This window comes from Bubalus kerabau, chromosome 2, assembly GCF_029407905.1.
Source record: "Bubalus kerabau isolate K-KA32 ecotype Philippines breed swamp buffalo chromosome 2, PCC_UOA_SB_1v2, whole genome shotgun sequence".
NCBI classification, from domain to species: Eukaryota; Metazoa; Chordata; class Mammalia; order Artiodactyla; family Bovidae; genus Bubalus; species Bubalus kerabau.
The window spans coordinates 45179197-45201380 of NC_073625.1; the positions used below are offsets into that span (position 1 = coordinate 45179197).

The window sequence follows — 22184 nt, forward strand, 5'->3', positions numbered from 1 at the left end:
CTCAGGGTGTTCTGAGGAAAGCCAGGCCATGAGGAGGTCCACACGTAGGGACCTGGGCCTGCCCCAGCAGCCAGGTGAGTCTGAAAGCCTGCAATCCAGCCCTGGGGGGCCTTCCCGTGTCTGTGCCCTCAGGAGGCCCTGAACCAGGCCCACCTGCTACAATGCACAGGCACTGTGGACTGTGAGCTGCTCACTGGGAAATCACTAAGCTTTGCAATGATTCGTTACGTAGCAGTGGATAAAGAACACACACGGTTTTTAATTCACTGCTGGAGTCCTACTTCTGACCATGTCTGGCCCAAACTAACTGCTCAAGAATATGGAAGCTCAAAACACACACATGTATGAAAAAATACATGCCATGAATGAGGTGAAAATATAAAGGCACTTAAACTTCCAATGAGAATTCTCACTATAAGCTGATGGATATGTGTATCCATTTACTCGTAGAACGATTTCAAAACTGTGCTAATTAGTACCATGCTGGGCCTCACAGTAGGCCACAAGTTATCCAAATTGGTTATTTTAAGGAAAAAAAGCATGCCTTTAAAGTAAACTCTTAGCCAGAAAAAGGAAAATGGGAAGACGTAAAGCGATCTATCAGAGCTTTGCTCCAAACCCATCTCAGGACTACAGTGTGAGGGGGCAGGTGCCTCACAAGGTGCCCACCAGGGACGGGAAGGGGGCGGTGGGGTCCTTGCCTCAGACGGCTTGTCGTGCAGCGCTACCAGCCGGCCTTTCTGGGGGTGCTGCAGCACTGCCCTGTTGCTGGAGGAGACTGCTGGCCGGTCCACCACAGGGAACCTGAGGTCTGGGGCGCTGCCCAAGTTGGTTCGGCTGAAACACACGGCAAAGAAGAGTGCTGTTAGAAGAAAAGAGAGCTCACTCTGTCAATCGAGCCAGAGCCTGTCCATTTGGAAGATCAGCAATTTCACAGCAAAAGGGCTCCCGGGAGGGTACTGCCCTCCTGGCTCCAACAGCAACAGGCCGCCCACTGTTCCACAGACACTCAGGGCTCATCCCCAGCAGCTGGAAAACTCCTGTATGTGGGGAAGACAGTGCTGATGCGAGGGTGTGGAGCTGACTAGGACAGGATCAGCTGTCTGGGGTTGGGGCGTCCAGGGTCCCCCTGGAGCCCACTCTCAGGTCCCAGGGCCGGGCCTGCACCTGCTCTCTTTGCCCTTGGCACCCCACCTCCCCTTCGGCCCGTGCCTGCTCTGACCTCCCTCTCCCGCGTGAAGTCCATGGATCACAATCACCGGTCTGCCTGGAACACTGTCTGCACTGCTCTCAATGTTTTTAAAGGCGCCTCAGACAACCCGCAGCAGAAAGGCCTCAGACCCACAGCTTGGAGATGAGCACCACTGGTGTCTCCCATTAAAACAAAGGTGAGCGTGTCACCGGACTCTGGGCTGAACATGGCCCAGCACAGATGCTCAGGCCCTGAGCACTAAGGCCTGGGCCTGCAGGTGCCAGGAGCTCACTCAGCAGGGGCCTGCTGAGAGGCAGGGTGGCCCCGCCTTGAATGTGAGCCGCCTGCACTGCAGGACTGCCCGGGCTCTGCTCAGTCTTGTCTCTGGGAAGAGGGTGGCGCCTTCACATGCAGGAGTCCCTAAACCAGGGAGACAGGGCCCTCCTCTGAGGACAGGACATCCCATACATCTGCAGAGTGGCCAGGGCCAACCACCAGCTCAGCCTGCTCAGGGTCACACGCTGCTCTGCTCGACGGTTTTGCAAGGAACACTGTGCTGCACAGGAGATGGAAGTCTGGAATCTCTCGGAGCCACACCTGTCTTCCCTCCCATCTCCCCTCCCTGCTGACAGAACTGCTCCCTTCTCTGCTCCACTTCCACCCAAGGGCCTGGGGCCAGAGCACACTTGGGAACTGGGATGGGGGTACGACACAGTCCCGCTGTGGACTGCAGACCCTCGAGGGTCCTCTGAGCACCAGAGAGGCCTCTGGGTTGGGTCGCCCCCCAACCATCACCTCCCAGTTCCCTCGCGGGGTGCAGCCTCCATCTCTCTCTCCTTCCTCACCTAAAGCTCTTTCCTCCGGGAGAAGGTCTCAAAGACAAGGTGACCAATTCCTCTGGGAGGTCCCACAAAATACACCATGCCTGCCCTGCCTGTGAGCCAGGTTTTCAGTCCCCACTCCCTCCCTCCTGAGCCAGCATAGTTCCCCTCACCAAGCCCACACTGCCCGCAAGCCCCGCTCTGAGGCCCCACCTGTGCTGCTAAGTCACTGCTGTGACCCGTCAAGAGCTGCCTCCTGGAGACACCCCTCCCTCGCACCAGCCACTGTGGGCCACTGTCTTCAGAGCACAGCGGCCCCTCCTGCCCCACGGCTACTTCCTCTTCTCATCTCTCACTCTCACTGACACACAGGGCACTGGTGACCAGGCCCCAGGCTTCTCCATCTGAACCCTCAAATTGTGCCAGGCCTTGGGACCTGGCACCAGGGCCCTCCTCGTTACCCAAAAACCCCTAAGAGCAGGAGGCCGTGTCCACCTCTTCTTCCTCCACTGTCTACGCAGTCCTCCTCACACTCACCTCATCCACCCCGGGAGCAGGGGTTCCCCACCTCTGACAGCACCAGCCCCTCAATCTGGAGGAGCTCTGCCACCAAGTCTGGCCATGTCACCTCCCGTTCTGCAGGGCACGTGCTCTCCTTGAACTCCACCTGCCGTGGTTTCGGACACAGGACCAGTTTCTGGCTCTGCCTTTGTCTCAAATGACATCTCCTTTTCTCTAGAGGAAGGCTGGGTGGGGGCCCTGGACTGTGAGGATCCCCTAAGAACACAAACACAGAAATATGCGTATGGGCTCCAAACTGTCTCCTAAGTCAGGATTCAAGCAGTAGTTGATTTCCTACAGATGAATGAATGTCACCAGTTAAGCACTTAATAACCTTGTGACCACTTTCTGTGAAGAAGCCAAAGAAACATTTAAATACTTAATAAGAATTACTGCTCCTATAACATCGAGTAAGAAAAAATCAGGATGCGCAGTAATCTGCTCTCCTCATTCACAAGCCAGGTGATTCCTCCCACCGCAGTCAATGGCAAGTCATGTATCAGTCTCCATTCACGTAAAAAAGACTACAGGTCATTAACCTTCTGCGACTGTTCAGAAACATCAGTGTCACAGTCTGTCAGGCCCCTCAAATGAATACACCCAAATATCAACTGGTCGGTCCCCCACTTCCAAACCTCTGCCTGTGGTTTTGAGTGTTGTCAATCCTGTGACTACCACTCCGTGGTACCAAGTTTAACCCTAAGGAACGATGCTTGTCTCTTCCCTCTCGCTGGCCACGAAGCTACAGGCTCCTTGAGGTGCGACCATGAGCAACACCAAGTCATACTGTCCACACACCAGACAGGCCCTTGTCACACTCGACAGCGCTGAGGGGAGCTGCCCGGGGGAGCGGCCTACCCATGGTGGAGGGGAGCCCCTCACAGACTCGTCTGGTCCAGTTCGGCTCTCAGGGTTTCAAGGTTTAGAATCAGCTGGTCCTATGAAACAGCAAATGACACAGCCTGCATCACTTGCTTTCCGGATGTAAAATGACTTGCACCAAAATGTGCAGAACAGGTTGCGTTAGTAGGTATCAACTCCCAACATTTTAATTCTGAGAAAATGTTCTCTAAGAGTCCCTAGCATATATAAACACTCAGAACAACATTAATTCTTATAAACCATAATGAAGAGGAAGTTCCATCTCAGGTGTTGAAGAGCTTTCTCTGGAGGAAACATGGCAAGCCATTAACAATGACGAAGTGGGTAGAGAGAAGCTGGACTTGGGGTGGGGGTTTGGGTCAGGGGGACACGACTCACTCTATTGCCCTCACTCCTCTCACTGCTTTAAACTGTCTCCATGGAGCTCACCTGCATTCCTCACATTCATTCCGCTACAGCCCACTTCACTTCCTCATGGGGTAAAACAAGTCAAACGGGCCAAGTTTCTGAGCCACTCAACTCAACCTGGCAGCTCTGTGCTGTTGGCCATGGCAGTCACTCGCCTCGTGCAGCCCCTGAGCATGTGAGACAGGCTGGTGCAAAGCTTGATGTGTAAATCACACAGAAGATTTCAAGACTCAAGGTGAAAGAAGGACGTCAAGTAGCCCGTTGGTTTTCAGGAAATTTTAGATTGTGTGTGTGGCTCGTATTATCTTTCTGACACACAGCACAGTCCACGTGAAAGGCTCATGCTTTGTCTCAGCTTTCGGGTGAACCCAGAAAGGACTACTCAGAATTCTGAACCACACATAATGGCCACACACTCTAAATCCATCTATAATGCAAATACATTCAGTGTTCAAAACCAGAAATGCTATACGTGTTACAGCAGTGGATTAGCCATAAGGAAAATGTAACTCGACTTCTGCTAAGCATCTGCTCAAACTCATGTCCATTGAGTTGGTGATGCCGTCCAACCATCTCATCCTCTGTCATCCACTCTCTTCCTGACTTCAATCTTTCCCAGCATCAGGGTCTTTTCCAATATGAAAATTCACATTAAAAAACTGGAAATAATTACCTCAAGCAATTTTTAAATGTAATAACAAAGTTGGCAAGTCTGTGTTTTATAAAATGAGCATCAATTTCAAGATTTAAAAAGCTGTTTAGGACCTACTGTATTAAAAAAAAAAACATGGAGAGATGACAAAAGAATGATCTATTTGAGATTGGCTCTGTGTTAGAAATTGCTGAGACTAATTGACGGGACAGTTCATGGGTATTTATTATACTACTCCATCCACTTTTGTGCATGTTTGAAATTTTCCATCGTAATACATTTAAAAACAGTTTATTTTCTGTTAAAGCAGAGTCTTTTCCAGCAACACAATTCGAAAGCATCAATTCTTTTGTGCTCAGCCTTCTTTATGGTCCAACTCTCACACCCATACATGCCTACCGGAAAAACCATAGCTTTGACTATATGGACCTTTGTCGGCAAAGTGATGTCTCTACTTTTCAATATGCTGTCTATGTTTGTCATAGCTTTCCAAGGAGCTAGCATTTTTTAATCTCATGGCTGCAGTCACCGTCTGCAGTGATTTTTGAGCCCAAGGAAACAAAACCTGTCACACAGCTTCCACAATAAGGCATTGGCATTCAAAGATTTTTAAAGCAAAACAAAAGTTGACTTTGAATTGGCTTAGTCATAAACAGCATCCCGATCTCAACAGCCTCTGAGCAGCCGTTCTGATAGTAGGGAAGTGCACCCCTGATCGGGAGACATTGAGCTCTCTGCCTAAGCGGGGAGGGCGCCTAACCGCGGCTCTCATGATGGGAGTCAGAACCACTGCCCCCTGGGAGCCCGCCTGTGAGGCTCTGCAGTCCAGGCCCAAAAACACAGGCATGGTGGGGACAGTACTGACACGTGAGGCGGGACCTGGGATCCCCACTCCATTTCCTGGATGGTCTATATTGCCGTGTGGCCAACCTTTCCGGGAAACCTCTCTCAGGACTCGGTGATGCGAGCCTGCACCATCACCCTTTTCTGACGCTCCTTCTGTTGCAGCACAACTATGGTTCTCCTCTTGCCTAGGAGCAGCCATCCTACACACACACCGTGTCTGGGCCAGCAGTTTGGCATGTGGGACTCCAGCGCCATGGCCGAGGCAAGCAGGCTCCACACCTGGGCGCCATGCCTTCAGTTTCATGGGCCCCGGGCTGGCACCCTCAGGTTTGTTTGAGGGGCAGTCGTGAGGTCCACCTGTATCCCAAGCAGCTCCCCGGACTGGCTGGTCAGAGCAACAAGCAGCCTCTTTGAACATCGGGACGCCCTGGCCCCTGCCCACCACCTATGGGCGAACACCTCTGGCCCTGCTCCCGAGGAGGTGGGTGCCCCGATCAGCAGATGGGGCCACACACACACACACTCCGTGGCCGAGATGGGAGCGGCGGAGAAAGGCAGCGCTGGCCCCCGCCCAAGCCGCGTCTCCCGCCCAGACGCCGCCTCCCTGTCAGCACAGGCACCTGCTGCAGCAATTTGTTCTTCTCCTCCAGTTGGGCCTCCATCTGGCGCAGCCCATCCTCGATGCTGCCCTGTCTCTCTACCACCCGTCGGCCAAGAACAGCGTCAGCTCCGCTCGCAACGACCCTGTCCTGACGACACGCGGGCTGTGACCGCAGGGGCGGCAAGCGGGCCATGCTCTGTGCGGACCACAGGCCCCGGGTTCACGGGCAGCAGGCAGTGGCAAGCGCGAGGCACACGTTCTACCTTCCTAAGCTGGGAAGGAAGTTCCAACCATTTAGCCTCCTGAGTGCCAGAGCTTCCGAAAGACAAAAGGTCGGACTACAAGGCCGACCGGGGACGGACAGCAGAGATGCCAGGGGAGAGGAGAAATCAAGCCTGGAGAGGAAGATCATAGGCAGAAGGGCGCCCCCTTGCGGCTGTTAATGACCCTGCTCTGGGAGGGTCTGCAAGCACCCAACATCAGAGGCCGCCCGCGACCTTATGGCCCCTCAGGCGCTCACTGAGCTCCAAGCAACGCTCCCGGCAGCCGCGCCAGCACAGACCAGATCTGACTCTCCATGCCCAGATAGTGCCCACCGGCAGCGCAGGGCAACACCTTTCCCGCCAGAAGGACGGGGTGGCTGGCTGGCTGGCAGTGGGGATGATGCCCCCAGCAGCGCCACATCCCTGGGACGTGGCCTCTCACCCGCGGGCTCCCGGGGATGGCGAGCAGGGAGTGGGGCCCCAGGTCCGCACGTGCCCCGCTGTGACTTCTTCAACAAGTGTATAGATAGACTTAAAACTGTTCATTACAGAGCTATTCTGGCCATCTCTTAAACGAGAATGGGATTTTTCTAGGTCTCTATCCTGCTAGGATTTGAATTGCTGACTGAACTCTGAGCAGCAGTGATTTCGAGCTGAAGCGTCCTGGGGACACACAGAACAAAACTGGGGGGACATTAAGGGAGAGATGACACAGAAGCGGGGGCTGTCTGACACTTAGGGAGCGCTCCCATCTCAGACGGGCAGCACGACCCCCGCGTCTGCGCTCCTGTGTGGACTGAGCAGCACAGGCAGGGGCGTGGTGGGGCAGCAGGGGAACAGGCTCTCCCCGCGCCCGCCCCCCAGGGACCCAGAAGAGCAGCTTGGAGAGCGCGGCAACCCTCTGCACCTGCTCCGCCTCCACCTCGAGCAGCATCTCCGCCCTCCGCAGCCTCTGCTGCAGCTTCTCTACCAGCTCCAGGCGCTCCTGCAACTGGCGGTTCTTATTCTCTATCTACAAAGGGAGAGCAGAGGATCAAACAGGCCGAGAGGTGTAGCCACTGTCGCTTTAAGTAAGCTGAGACAAAACCTGAATGTACGTGTCTACTGGATTCGTTCTGTTTTCGAAGCTGCGTCAGGGTAAATTTTCTCTCAGTGTTCCTGGGCTTGGTCTCAGTGAGCAGAACACCTCCTGCCAGACTATTTGCTTTTCCTAAACATTCCCCAAGGACGTCTTAAAAAAAAAAAAGTTCTATATTAAAGAAGATCAGTTTTCTGTAGAATCTTATTCTTATTGACAAGTTAAGGGAAGAAGGGTTCAGTACAGACCCTTTTTAAAACATCACCAGAATCATCATTTAGAGGGAACCCTACCAACCACAGATGGCCACGGGCATGTAAGCCAAAATATGGCTTTCATCTCCTCTGAAATACAGATCTGATAAGAGTGTGCCTGGTGAAATGCCAGTCAACTAATATTTGTAAATGCATGATTATTCTTTTAACAGATCTTCTTGCTCTGAAAAACTTTCAATGTAGAACATTTAGACAGATTCTTTTTTAAAAAAGAAAAAAAATTAAAGTTATCTATAAGCTTAGGTTCCTGAGAGGTTAGCATTTGTTTCTAAGCAGCTTTCTTACATTTTCTGTGTGCGTATGACTCTATGTACGTACACAAACAATATGATATGCTTTAAAACCCTCAGAAAACAATACCATATGGTACATAGTATTTTCTGATCTGCCTTTTACAGCCATTATTTTGTATATTGTAATGCTCTTAATTAGCATTCCCCATCATACATTTCAATGGCTTTCTAGTATTTTATCTTTGTGGTGGGGACAATGATACACTTTGGCACAGACCAGACTGACCCACTTTGTTTTGGAGAAGCCAGATTTGGTTTTCCTGGTTAAATCCTGATTATCTGAGACCACTCGGGAACAGGAGTGAGTAAGGCTCACCAAACCACAGGAAGTACAAACCCTAATCAGACCGGAGCTCTAACCCTGCCTTTTGTCACAGTGACCCCAGTTCCCAACAGGCAGCCAGCTGCCGTGAAGTTCCCTGCTGCTCTCTGCTCTTTCGGTAAAAACTCTAACAAGCCAACAGATTCACGTTCAAGTAAAACAAGAGTCAGGAGTGGAATTCCACAAAATGGTTAAACCAAGTCCCAAATAATTCAAACCTGTAAGTTGCAGTCACCCCCAATTTTTTAAAAATGTATTTCCTTCCAGTACAGCTGATTTACCATGATGTACATCCACATTTTTTATCGCAATATTTTAGGGTCATAAGAACTTTACACTGGGACTTGATTTCCAACGTGGGAGTCACATGAAAAGATCTTTACATTCCTTCCTCAGTAATTCACTACTATAAACGTCAGACACAGTTCATAAAGGCCATTACCTGCCGATGCCTAGAATCCTTATTTGCAATTTCATTTTCAAGTTTATCATTGACGTCGTCCTAAGTTTCAAATCAAACATAAAGTTAACGTCCTCAAAATAAAAGTCCTTGATGTGGCAGTTTTCTTGGATGTGAGCAAAAATGCGCCTACCTCAAAGGTCACATTTGCCACGATTGGCACCCATCTGTCTTAATGTTCTGTCTAGCCACTCGGTTTACCAAGCTTCTTTTCTACATAATAAACCCAAACAGCAAACAAAAAATATCCTAAACTACCCTGTTATTGCAAGAATTCCAGGAGGGAAGGTATCTGGCATGAAGTCAGGACCTCTGTCTGCTACACCATACAGGCGGGCTTGACCCAGAACAGGGAGGGACCCTCAACATATCCAACGGTGAGCTCTGAGGCTCGTTTCCTTGAGTAAAAGTTGGAAAAGTCTCATGCAATTTCCTCAGAATTAAAGTAAGAATATTAACGAGTGGAAACAGAAGTCAAATTGTACACAACTGGGAGCAGCCTTCTCAAGCCTATTTCTTTGAAAGCAGAGTTACACCACATGGATGAAACGCTCAAACCAGGACCAGAACTTGCTGCTGGTGCAACTCCTGTCAGCCAGTTCAAAATCCATTTCAGGTCCCTCCCTGGTCACTAAGTAACCAATGTGGGCAAAGTCCTAACATTAAAAGTGAAAGGTCTTAAAAACGCTTTTTCTAGAATTCTATACATATTAAACTCTGACACCTAATCTCCTGTTGCCAAAGAGTATTGTGAATAGGTTATACAAACCTGTGCAAATACTTGTTTTGAGTTCTCACACAGAATTATTCACACAAAGCTACTAAACAAGTACACCTGCTGTACCACATGTTGGAGGGGTTCTCTCTGAGACGGTCTCATGGGGGAGGGGGAGCAGGGTGGGTGCTGTCTGTCTGCCCACAGAGGAGAGGTGAGGCTCACAGGTGGAGGCCAGAGCCCCCAGCACTCTTCTGTTTTCACAATGACGGCTAGGGAGTTTCTCATAAATCACGACACCCACAGACATGGTTACACAGTTTGGGCCTGAGGATCTGAGGGTGAGCAAATGCCACTCGACTTGTCTGACCACCGGTATCACTCTGTCACACATACCTTCAAGGAGCGGAACCTCAGAAAACTAGAGAAGATGGCCAGGCAGGCTGCCTCAGCAGAGCCCACACAGCATGCTCCCATCTCTCCGAGAGAACGGGCTCCACAGGTGTCACCAGACTCGCCTGAGTGAATCAGAAGGAAAATTCAGCATCATCAGGAACACATTTGACAGGCAGTTGCAGGGGGGTGGGTGGGGGGATGAACCGGGAGACTCAGGTTGACATATATACAGCACTGATACTACGCATAAAGTCAATGAGTAAGGACCTAGCGTACAGCACAGGGAAGTCTACTCAGTGCTCTGTGGTGAAGTAAATGGGCAGGAAATCTAAAAGAGAAGCAGATACGTAGATAGATAGATAGATAGACAGATGACTGATTCACTTTGCTGTACAGCAGAAATTGACACAGCAGTGTAAAGCAACTATATGCCAATAAATGAATGAATTAATTTTTTAAAAAGGAACACACTGGGCCCCCTAGAACTTGTGGAAATGAGGAGTCCACACCCAGGCTGTAGCACAGCGCCAGGGCTGCCCTCATGTTGGTCCACTGCCAACGGACCACCTGGACCAGGCCTCTTCTACCCCAGAGACCTCGACACAGAGGCGGGGAGGCAGCCAGTCACGGTCTCTCCAGTGCTCTGCTCTTAATCATGCAACCATCCCAAGGCTGAGATCCCCAGGAGAACAAGGGACCCACATTCCACCTCAGGACAACAGACACAGCCACCATCACTCACTTCGCGGACGTCCCGCTTAAGTTTCCTGTTCATGTCCTTGAACTTGAGGACGTCCTTCCTGGCTGTGTCCAGGTCCTCCTCCAGCTCTGTCACGTGGGCAGAGAAGGCTGCCAGGCGCTCCTTCATCTGGCTCTGCTCCCATGACTGCCTCTCTATAATCTCATGGAGCTTGATCACCTTAGCCAGGTCTTCCTCATGGCTTAGAGAGCCATCGGCGGGTCTCTAAGGGGGAAAGGAAGCCTCACACAGCCTGGTTTTGGGAGGGAGGGAACACAGTACTTCCGAGGTCAAAACTGCCTTCTGTGCTCTGGGAGCTCACAGGACCCTCATGGCCGCTCAGACCTACATGGTGCATTGCTGAGAGGTCCCAACAGCCCTGCATAGAATGGATGGTAAGACGAGAACCAGACAGAGAGCAAGACCAAGGACTTGCCTTTCCATTGGCACTTGGCATGTTTTCTTGCTCGTGATGTACATCAAGAACCCTGTCCATTAGTATCTTTTCCTGGTTATTCTCCTCTGTAAGAATCATCTGCTAAAACCAAAAAATTGAATCACAGTAAAGAAGTAAAGACAGCAAAACTCCACCTGGAAAAACTCAACTCTAAACTGAAAACACAACAAGAAAGGAAAATACATGGTGATGCTATCCATCCCGAATACCACCAGGTAATCAGAGTCAGAATTTGTCTTCTTCTGGACAGACAAAGGGGTACTTAAGAGATCCTGCAGCTCTAAGCCACAAGTCTAGTTTCAGTTCAGTTCAGTTCAGTCACTCAGTCGTGTCCGACTCTTTGTGTCCCTATGAATCACAGCACACCAGGCCTCCCTGTCCATCACCAACTCCAGGAGTTCACTGAGACTCACATCCATCGAGTCAGTGATGCCATCCAGCCATCTCATCCTCTGTCATCCCCTTCTCCTCCTGCCCCCAATCCCTCCCAGCATCAGAGTCTTTTCCAATGAGTCAACTCTTCGCATGAGGTGGCCAAAGTACTGGAGTTTCAGCCTTAGCATCATTCCTTCCAAAGAAATCCCAGGGCTGATCTCTTTCAGAATGGACTGGTTGGATCTCCTTGCAGTCCAAGGGACTCTCAAGAGTCTTCTCCAACACCACAGTTCAAAAGCATCAATTCTTCAGCATTCAGCCTTCTTCACAGTCCAACTCTCACATCCATAATGACCACAGGAAAAACCATAGCCTTGACTAGACGGACCTTTGTTGGCAAAGTAATGTCTCTGCTTTTGAATATGCGATCTAGGTTGGTCATAACCTTCCTTCCAAGGAGTAAGCGTCTTTTAATTTCATAGCTGCAGTCACCATCTGCAGTGATTTTGGAGCCCCCAAAAATAAAGTTTGACACTGTTTTCCCATCTATTTCCCATGAAGTGATGGGACCGGATGCCATGATCTTTGTTTCCTGAATGTTGAGCTTTAAGCCAACTTTTTCACTCTCCACTTTCACTTTCACAAGTCTAGTTTACTAGTCATTAAAATAACCTAGGTGGGCAGGTCCTCAATCAGAAAGATAAATAACATCTGATGCCCACCACTACAGCGTTCATTCTTTTTTAAAATGAAAGGATTCAAATGACAAACCCTTCACTGAAATTACATGATGACTGATCAAACTTACCTCTTTATGTGTGGCACCTAATTCTTCTTCTAACCAACTACACCTTTCGAGTGCTACTCGTAATCGCGCTCTCAACTCAAATAAAAGAGACCGAGTCACTGTGTGTTGTATATACCTTAGTACACTTCTTAGTGTATACTCACCCTACTACATGGATACTGTAACAGAATACCTTTAATGTCTCTCATTGATCTCAAGAAAATCTGCTTGTTAACAGCTTTAAATTCTAAGTTTGAGAGAACAAAATGTTATCCGAAATTAATTCCATTACCTAGTTTTTAACTGCAAGTTGATATACAGAATATAACAAATCCTGAGACATTCATGCCAACTAATACTTTTTAACTGGGGGCTTCCCAGGTGACTCAGTGGTAAAGAATCCGCCTGCCAATGCAAGAGGGCAGGTTCGATCCCTGGGTCGGGAAGATACCCTGGAGTAGAAGATGGCCACCCACTCCAGTATTCATGCCTGGGAAGCCCCATGAAGAGAGGAGCGTGGTGGGCTACAGTCCACAGGGTTGCAAAGATTCAGATATGACTGAGCATGTACGTAGGCAACGCTTTTTAACCATATAAAACTCTGACTTCTTACAGAAAAAAATGTATATACAAGAATTCAAGAAGCTCAAAAGTCAACTAGTTACATAAATACGTGCATCATCCACCTAACAAGGCAGCAAGTGTACAAATCCAGGATGGCCAGGTGGCTGGTACCTTCTCGTCCAGGACCTTGTGGTGCTTAAAGAGCAATTTCAGTGCCCTGAGCACCTCCACCTCGCTGGTCAGGCCGGCTGGGGACTGCGCCTGCTGCTTGCCCGCCATCATCCGGAGGGACGGCACATACCGGGAAACCAGGCACTCCAGGTGCTCCAGCAGCAGCTGCAGGGCAGGGCCAAAGGAACACCTTCAACCTCATGCTCGAATTCAGGGCCGATAACTCCTCTCAGCCTCACGCTATAGCCGGAAACATGCTAAGGCATGTCGGAATCCCGCCAGTTAAGTTTAAAGTTAGAGTGGACTTCCCTAGGGGCCCAGTAGCTAAGAGTCCACACTTCTGCAGGGGTCATGGGTTTTAATCTCTGGTCGGGAACTAAGATCCCACACAAAGTGTAGCGTGGACAAAAATCTAAGTTAGGAGAACTCCCCCCTCAAATGTACTAAAACTACATTAGCTCTCATCATAAATTTGAAGGAAGGTATGAGAACCCCGAATTGATCCACCCTGGTCTGCTCAGTGGGAAAATGTGAAAAATGATTTGAAAATCAGACAGAGTTTAAAGACAGCACACAGAGGGAGCGGTGAACCCCGCGGGGCAAATGTCAACATGTGAGAATCCCCCTACTGACCCTGGTGTTGTTTCTTTCTGCTTTCAGCTCTTCTATTTCATCTTCTTTTTTACGAAGTTGCTCCCTACATATCTGTAGAGTTGAAAACTCCTAGAAAAGTTAAATGAGAAACTAAATGCAAACATAAATTAAAAAGAGAGCGAGACTGTGAAGACTGACGCTGTCAAGTCTCTCCAGGCTCCACACAAAGGATTTCCTTGCCCTTCCAGAGAAGAGGGGGTCCACTGACCCCAAGACCACACAGACCACCACAACTCAGACCGGCCTTCAGCCTCCACCTCGACCTGGCAGGCACGTGGCAGGGGAGAACCCGGAATCCAAGCCGGCCTTCTCAAGACCCAGGGACGTCTGATCAGCTTTCCAAAACATAAACCTAACAACAAAGTGGATAAAGAGGTTCTTAAACAACACACAGACCAATGACTTAAGCCACTGGGGAGAGTGAAGAAAAAAGGGAAGGTCTACAAGGCCACCAGGCTTTGGAGTGTTCCTCTGGGAGAAAGGCGGATGGCACCTCAGGGCCATCTGTTAGCCTGACTCTACTGAAGTCACCCAGTCATTCGATCAACTGGTTAAAATGTTAAACTGATGTTATATGTATTTTACCACAATTTGCGTGCATGCGGGGCCGTCCATGTGGTGAACTTGCTCAAACTGAACCACACGGAGTCTTTCATTCTTTTTTCTTTGCAGAAATTAAAAAATCCTGGGCTACGTATCCCCTACTACAAACTGAGTGTTCAGCACCCAGAACAGTGCCCAGCACTTGTAAGATGCATGTAGTAGACATGTGTAGCTATGAGGGTGTATGTCATACACATATGCAGTAGGTACCCATGATTAAAATACTGGACACACTGGTCTGTGCTTTGTAACATGGGAGACATTAATGGGCTTAGCCTTTCTACTTCAAGGACTGACTCTCTAGCTCGAGCCTCATGCCCCAGAGATTCCTCCAGCCCGTATATCCTTTCTTTGGAAAAAGGGAGACGTTAAGGGGCTTAGCCTTTCTGCTTCAAGGACTGACTCGATAGCTCAGTCCCCAGTGACTCCTCCAGCCAGTGTTTCCCTTCTTGTGAGGCCCCCGCCCATCCTCCACGGAGCACCTGCACAACCTCTTAGAAGGTAAACCTGCTGGGGTCGATCCTGCCCACTAAGGCCAAAACGCCCTGGCTGACAGGGCCCACAACCATGCTAACAAAATGAAACACAACCCCAACACTTCGCTGGGTGAGGGCCAATCTGACGGGCCCAGCCCCCGGCTGCTCTCACCTCAGGCCACTCTGCTTCCAGGACTTGGGCTGAGGCCAAGTTCTTCCTAGTCTTGGCCTTTGCCTTGGGGTTGCAGCACTGAAAAAGCGCCCACAGGCAGGCCCTTCTGCGACCCATCCTCGTGGATGGGGGCAGCCCCCCACTTGGGGGCAACCGCTGTTTCATGGTAGGATGCCTCAGCTCCCGAGCTATCACCACCAATCTCACACTACAACCACCACTATTCACACTACAACCACCGCGCTCACACACACCACTCTCACACACCACTCTCACACACACCGCTCTCACACACCACTCTCTCACACCCTGCTCTCACACTATGACCACCAGCACTGCTGTCTCAAGGAGAAATGGCACGAAGGCTCTGCCTCCAGCACGTCTCCCAGGAGCCCAGAACTGGAACCCGCTCAGTCAAAAGGGGCTCCGTGGTAACAGGGGGGCTGGGCTCAGGCCCACCATCAAGGATGCAGAGAGTGGGGAGGGGCTGCCAAAAAGACGACAGGTGAGTGTGGGGTGCAGGAGAAGGCAGGCCGTGCCCACGGCTCAGGCCCCCTGTCAAACATGACCCTGCAAGGTACTGGGTCACAGTCGAACCGACCAGTATAAACTCCTTCAGAAACAACCACCCCTGGGAATAAGCATGTTTTCTAAGTGGGCTTCTGCCCCCTCCACCCCCAAAAACAAGCCTCCAGTGAGGCTACTGAAAGGGCACCCCTGAACTCAAGGGTGTCCCCAGAACCCACCCAGCTAAGGAGGACTCACCACGCTAGCTGCCCCTCACTCTCACCCTGAGCTCGGTCCTCCCTGTCGGACTCCCTCACTCGAGCTCAGCAAGGGCTTGACCAACCTCGCTCCAGGCCCTTAAAATGAACCCACAGTGGATACAGGGGTTTATTCAATCTGCTGCGAACTCGCCCTCTTAACTTCAACCCTGGGCTGCCAGACGACTCTGCTCTGTGGGGGCTGCACGGTGGAGGTTCAGGGGTGTCCCTGCCTCGATCCGCGACAGCCAGCACCTCCCACACCCCGCCTGAGTCTCCCACCCCTCTCTTGGCCCCACTCCCACCCTCGCAGCTCTCCACCCGCCAGGACACATTCCACACTGCTCCTGGCTCAGCCCGGACCTCTGCTGTCACTTGAGGACCTCAGTCCCCAGGGTGCTTGGGGTCCTATATCCACCCATCTCAGCAATTACACACTCTGGGAGAGACAGAGTACAGTTTGGGGTCCCACCCACAGTTCACCCTGAACACGTTCTCTTTTTTTGGCTTTATCTACTGGAGTTCTCTGAGATGTGTTTTTAAAACCTCAACTGTTGCTTTCAAAAAGACTGTAAGGTCACTGTACTCAACTTTACTAATAAAATCTTCATTTTCCACCTTAAAGTGAAACTGGAGTGAAGACTAAAAACAGTCATTTTTTCAAACTGAAAAAGAAAACCCACATGTGACCATGTCACAGAATACAGGTCATGTAACCCCTCCCTCTTCAGCCTTCTCATCCACCACCAGCAGCCCATCATCTCAAGGCCTGCCTTGGGCCAGCAGGGGCAGGAGAAGAGGGCAGACTGGCTCCTCTATCTCCAGGCTGCATGGGCCGCTTGCTCCACCTCCTTCCTAAGTTCACGTGGCACTGAAACAGCCCAGGCAAGCTGGGGATTCTGATCAGAAACACAATCATGAGTACCAAGCAAGGACCCCTGGTTCTTCTTTTCCCCAGTATCAAATAAAGTTGATCAATACAATTACTGTGACTCTTACATGTGGCTTCACATGACAGAAGACCGCCAGGGTGTCTCCACTCCCAGTGACAGACGCAAGCAGCTTGTAGGTCAGCCTACCAAGAGCTAGAAAAGCTAAATACTGTTTAAAAGAGGTCCTTGCTACTGCTGCTAAGTCGCTTCAGTCATGTTCGACTCTGTGTGACCTCATACATGGCAGCCCACCAGGCTCCCCCATCTCTGGGATTCTCCAGGCAAGAACAATGGAGTGGGTTGCCATTTCCTTCTCCAATGCATGAAAGTGAAAAGTGAAAGTGAAGTCACTCAGTCGTGTCCGACTCTTAGTGACCACATGGACTGCAGCCTACCAGGCTCCTCCATCCATGGGATTTTCCAGGCAAGAGTACTGGAGTGGGGTGCCATTGCCTTCTCTGAAAAGAGGTCCTTCAGCTCAGATCAGATATGTCGCTCAGTCGTGTCCGACTCTTTGCGACCCTATGAATCGCAGCACACCAGGCCTCCCTGTCCATCACCAACTCCAGGAGTTCACTGAGACTCACGTCCATCAAGTCAGTGATGCCATCCAGCCATCTCATCCTCTGTCATCCCCTTCTCCTCCTGCCCCCAATCCCTCCCAGCATCAGAGTCTTTTCCAATGAGTCAACTCTTCACATGAGGTGGCCAAAGTACTGGAGTTTCAGCTTTAGCATCATTCCTTCCAAAGAAATCCCAGGGCTAATCTCTTTCAGAATGGACTGGTTGGATCTCCTTGCAGTCCAAGGGACTCTCAAAAGTCTTCTCCAACACCACAGTTCAAAAGCATCAATTCTTCGGTGCTCAGCCTTCTTCACAGTCCAACTCTCACATCCATACATGACCACTGGAAAAACCATAGCCTTGACTAGACGAACCTTTGTTGGCAAAGTAATGTCTCTGCTTTTGAATATGCTATCTAGGTTGGTCATAACCTTCCTTCCAAGGAGTAAGCGTCTTTTAATTTCATGGCTGCAGTCACCATCTGTAGTGATTTTGGAGCCCAGAAAAATAAAGACTGACACTATTTCCACTGTTTCCCCATCTATTTCCCAAGAAGTGGTGGGACCGGATGCCATGATCTTCATTTTCTGAATGTTGAGCTTTAAGCCAACTTTTTCACTCTCCACTTTCACTTTCATCAAGAGGCTTTTGAGATCCTCTTCACTTTCTGCCATAAGGGTGGTGTCATCTGCATATCTGAGGTTATTGATATTTCTCCCAGCAATCTTGATTCCAGCTTGTGTTTCTTCCAGTCCAGCATTTCTCATGATGTAGTCTGCATATAAGTTAAATAAACAGGGTGACAATATACAGCCTTGACGAACTCCTTTTCCTATTTGGAACCAGTCTGTTGTTCCATGTCCAGTTCTAACTGTTGCTTCCTGACCTGCATACAAATTTCTCAAGAGGCAGATCAGGTGGTCTGGTATTCCCATCTCTTTCAGAATTTTCCACAGTTTATTGTGATCCACACAGTCAAAGGCTTTAGCCGCAATCCAAGATTTCAAACAAAAGGGAAGCCCAATGAGGGAGCTGGAAACTGAGAGGGCCGCTCCTTCCCTCGGGGCATCTGAGCAAAGCTGACTCTGCGAAGAAAAGGCAGGGAAAAAGTCAAGCAGAGGGGGCTGTATAACACAGCTCTGGAGGGTTCCTTGGGCTGTGGAGACAAAAAATCGAGCGCAGGCCTGACGAGTCAGTCCGGATGTCAGAAAACATCCCCAACACTCTGCCCAAACCAGCTGAGCACTGAGTATCAGTCACCTCGTGGTGCTCAGGAGACAGACAGTGGGCTTCAGGACCTGCTGAGAATGGGGGGCCCTGGAAGGCACCCCCGGCTTCAGAGCGAGACGCTGGAAAGCTCCCTGGTGTCAGGGAAGAAGGTGGGTGAAGGCTGCTGAGACTGAGCTTACAAGGACCCCCCAGCCTCAAGTCCCTCAGGCCCTGAGTGAACAGACAGCTCTGTTCCCACTGGAGTTCTGCGTCAGAGGAAACTCTGGAGAAGGCAGCATCACTCAGAACCTCTAGGGTTTTCCAAACATAGTGTCCAACATGCAACCAAAAAAGCAAAAGAGGGTGTAACAACAAATAGGACCAAGAGAAAAAGAACTGAACCAGATCCAGAGGTATCAGATGTATATCAGCATATCAGAGGTATGCTACAGGTATCAGATGCAAACGTCACCTGTTCAAAAATATACTTGACAAAAGGAAAAATTTCTGAGAATCAAAACCGACTCTAGAACTTTACAATAACAGTGATTGAATTTAAGAACTCAGTCTGTGGGCTTAACATGAGATTGGATGCAGCTGAAGAGAGAATCAGTGAACTGAAGGATGGATCGGTTAAAACATATATATAAGAGGGGAAAAGTATAGAATATATTGAAGGAGTCTGTTGTTAAACTACGTTGTTAAAAACTATAAATGGGGACCCTCATGGTGGAGAAAAGACAGAAAGGGGAATAAGAAATGCTTCCAGGGGTTGAAACTATAGAGCCTCTTAATGAAAGTGAAAGGGGAGAGTGAAAAAGCTGGCATAAAACTCAACATTCAAAAAATGAAGATCATGGCATCCGGCCCCATCACTTCATGGCAAATAAATGGGAAAACAATGCAAACAGTGACAAGCTTTATTTTCTTGGGCTCTGAAATTACTGCAGATGGTGAAGTTAAAAGATGCTTGCTTCTTGGAAGGAAACCTATGACAAACCTAGAGAGCATATTAAAAAGCAGAGACATTACTTTGCCAACAAAGGTTCATTTAGTCAAAGCTATGGTTTTTCCAGTAGTCATGTATGGATGTGAGAGTTGGCCCATGAAGAAGGCTGAACGCCAAAGAATCAATGCTTCTGAACTGGGGAGCTGGAGAAGACTCTTGAGAGCCCCATGGACTACTAGGAGATCCAATCAGTGAATCCTAATGCAAATCAATCCTGAATATTCATTGGAAAGACTGATGCTGAAGCTCCAATACTTTGGCCACCTGATGCGAAGGACTGACTCATTGGAAAAGAACCTGATGATGGGGAAGACTGAAGGCAGGAGGAGAAGGGGACGACAGAGGACGAGCTGGTTGGATGGCATCACCGACTCAATGGACATGAGCTTGAGCAAGCTCCAGGAGTTGTGATGGACAGGGAAGCCTGGCGTGCTGCAGTCCATGGGGTTGCAACAGGTCAGACACGGAGCGACTGAACTGACTGACAGGGACAGTGCCAAGAGATAGTTCAAGAATCAGACCATTGACTCAAAAATGAAAACCACACATTGGTTTCAGCAGCTCTGCGGGTGCCTAAGGCAAGAAGAAAATGTTCATGTGCTCAGAGGGAAAAAAGTGTGGCTTTTAATGGCACAACAACACTGAGAGCTGACTTTCCAAGAACAAGGAAGTCAGAAGAGAATGGACTGGCATCTGTAAAATGCTGAAAAACAAATAACCACCAACCTGGAATTCTATACCCAACAAAAACACTCTTCAAAAGTGAAAACAAAATAGAGATTTTTAGGACAAATGGAAATGAGACAACTTATCACCCACAGACATTAACTAAAAAAAATATTAAGGCAGTGCTTTGGGAAATAGAAAAGTAGTCTCTGACGGAAATATAAAAAACAAGTAAAGATCAACAATGAGGTAACTCTGAGGGTAAATATTAACTCTACAAAACAATGATGTTAATGCCAAAAATATATCTAACAATTTAAAGTATAACAGTGACAAGGTGGAAACAGTCGTGTCGGGGAGGCAGTAAAAGTACTAAGTTAGACTTGAATGTAAAACACACACTGTGTCTGCAAATGTGCACCCAACAACCTGACAGAGGAGCACAGAATTAGAGAAACACTTCATACTTCTAAAAGAAGGCAAGAGAGAAGAACACAGACTAGTTGGGACAAACAGAAAACACACAGCAACATGGTGTCTACACACTGAAATATCAACATTATAAACAGAGCCAATACTCTCATTAAAAGATAAAGTGTCCAACTGATTACAATGAAAACTATACACTATTCACAGAGGTACATGTTAAGATGGAAGGTATTTTAGACAGGTGAAAGTAAAAGATATCCAGGCCAACAAGGACAGAAAACTGACATGGCAAATACCACTGTCAAATAGTGTCTAAAGAAAGAAGCATTACTAGCAATAAAAAGGAGCATCTCATACTGATACAAGTTCAGTCTAGCAAGAAGATGAGGATTCTAAATTTGAATGTACCTAATAACATAACCTCAAAATATCAATATATAAAAACTGACAGAAATAGAAAAGGAGTAACAGCCAAGTTCATAATCCCAGTGGGAGATGTTAAAGACACATCTCTCGTGGAACTGGGCCCCCTGGTACGCAGTCACCTGCAGCCATGAAGTACCTGAAATGTGGCTGCTCTACATGAGATGCGCTGCAAGCCTGAAACACACACTGGATTTTAAAGACTTAGCATGAAAAAAAGAACATGAAATATTTCATTAGGTTTTATCATGTTGATTACACATTGAAATGATAATATTTTGGGTGTGTTAAAATAAAATATATTACAGGTAATTTCACCTACTTCTGCTTTTACTCAATATGGCCTCCAGAATCTGAATTACATGAGTGACAAACCTGATCTAACTGATACACACGGAACACTGCATTCCCACTGATACGTATTATTTTCAAGAGCCCAAGGAACATATAACAAAAAGTATACTGGGCCATTAGGAAAGCTCAGATTATTTCAAAGGACTGAAATAATGCAGGGTATACTTAAGGACTGCAATGGGCTGACGGTTTATGGGCCCTCAAACTTCACTCCGCATGTGGTGATGATCTTAGGGGGCAGGCACTCTGGGAGGGGTCAGGCCAGGAGGGAATGGGCTCCTGTGCTGCGAGGACAGGGAGAAGCAGCAGGCAGTCTAGGAACCAGGAAACAGGCCTCACCAGACATGGCACCTGCTGGTGATCTTGGGATTCCCCAGCCTCCAGGCCTACCAGAAACAACTTTCTGTTGTTTACCAGCTAGTCTACGGGATTTATAACAGTAGCCCAAAAAGACGAAGACAGGGCTCTTTGATAGTGAAGGACAGGGAAGCCTGGCGTGCTGCAGTTCATGCATCACAAAGAGTCGGACACGACTTATCGAATGACCACCTCCACCACCACCAGCTGATCTGAGTTAAGACTGAAACGGAACTCATGGCTTAGGCTATTTAGTCTGTTTAGCACAGGTCAAAATGACTTGTATATTTTATCTCTCCAAAAGTGCCCCTTGATAGCATTTTACAGCCTGTACATAATAATATGAATACTTAGAAGCCCCTAAATAAATAGAAGGAAATACTTTAAAAGGAAAAAAAAAAAAAAAAAAAAAAAAAAACTAAGTACCTGGAAAATTACTGTTATTTAAATAATACATAAGATGAAACATATTCTAGGAATAAACTTGACTGATTTTAAACTGTAAAATAAACACTATTCTGAAAACTCAAGCTATATTTCACGACCAACTCTTTTCAGGCATTAAATATTACTTTCTCAAGAATTATTTAACACATTTTTTAAAAAGTGTTCTTGCAAAAAATAGTTGGTGTAAAGCATTTTAAAATCCAAGCAGTGAATTCCAGTTTTCAGCAAGGTCATTCATTTTAAATATTTTAAAATATTTTACACAAG

General features: G+C 48.5%; 1 pseudogene; it reads right to left on the bottom strand.

Moving 5' to 3' along the window:
• Positions 1-700: 700 nt before the first annotated feature.
• LOC129643282 (frizzled-3-like) overlaps positions 701-22184 on the bottom strand; it is an 83632-nt pseudogene continuing 62148 nt past the window's right edge.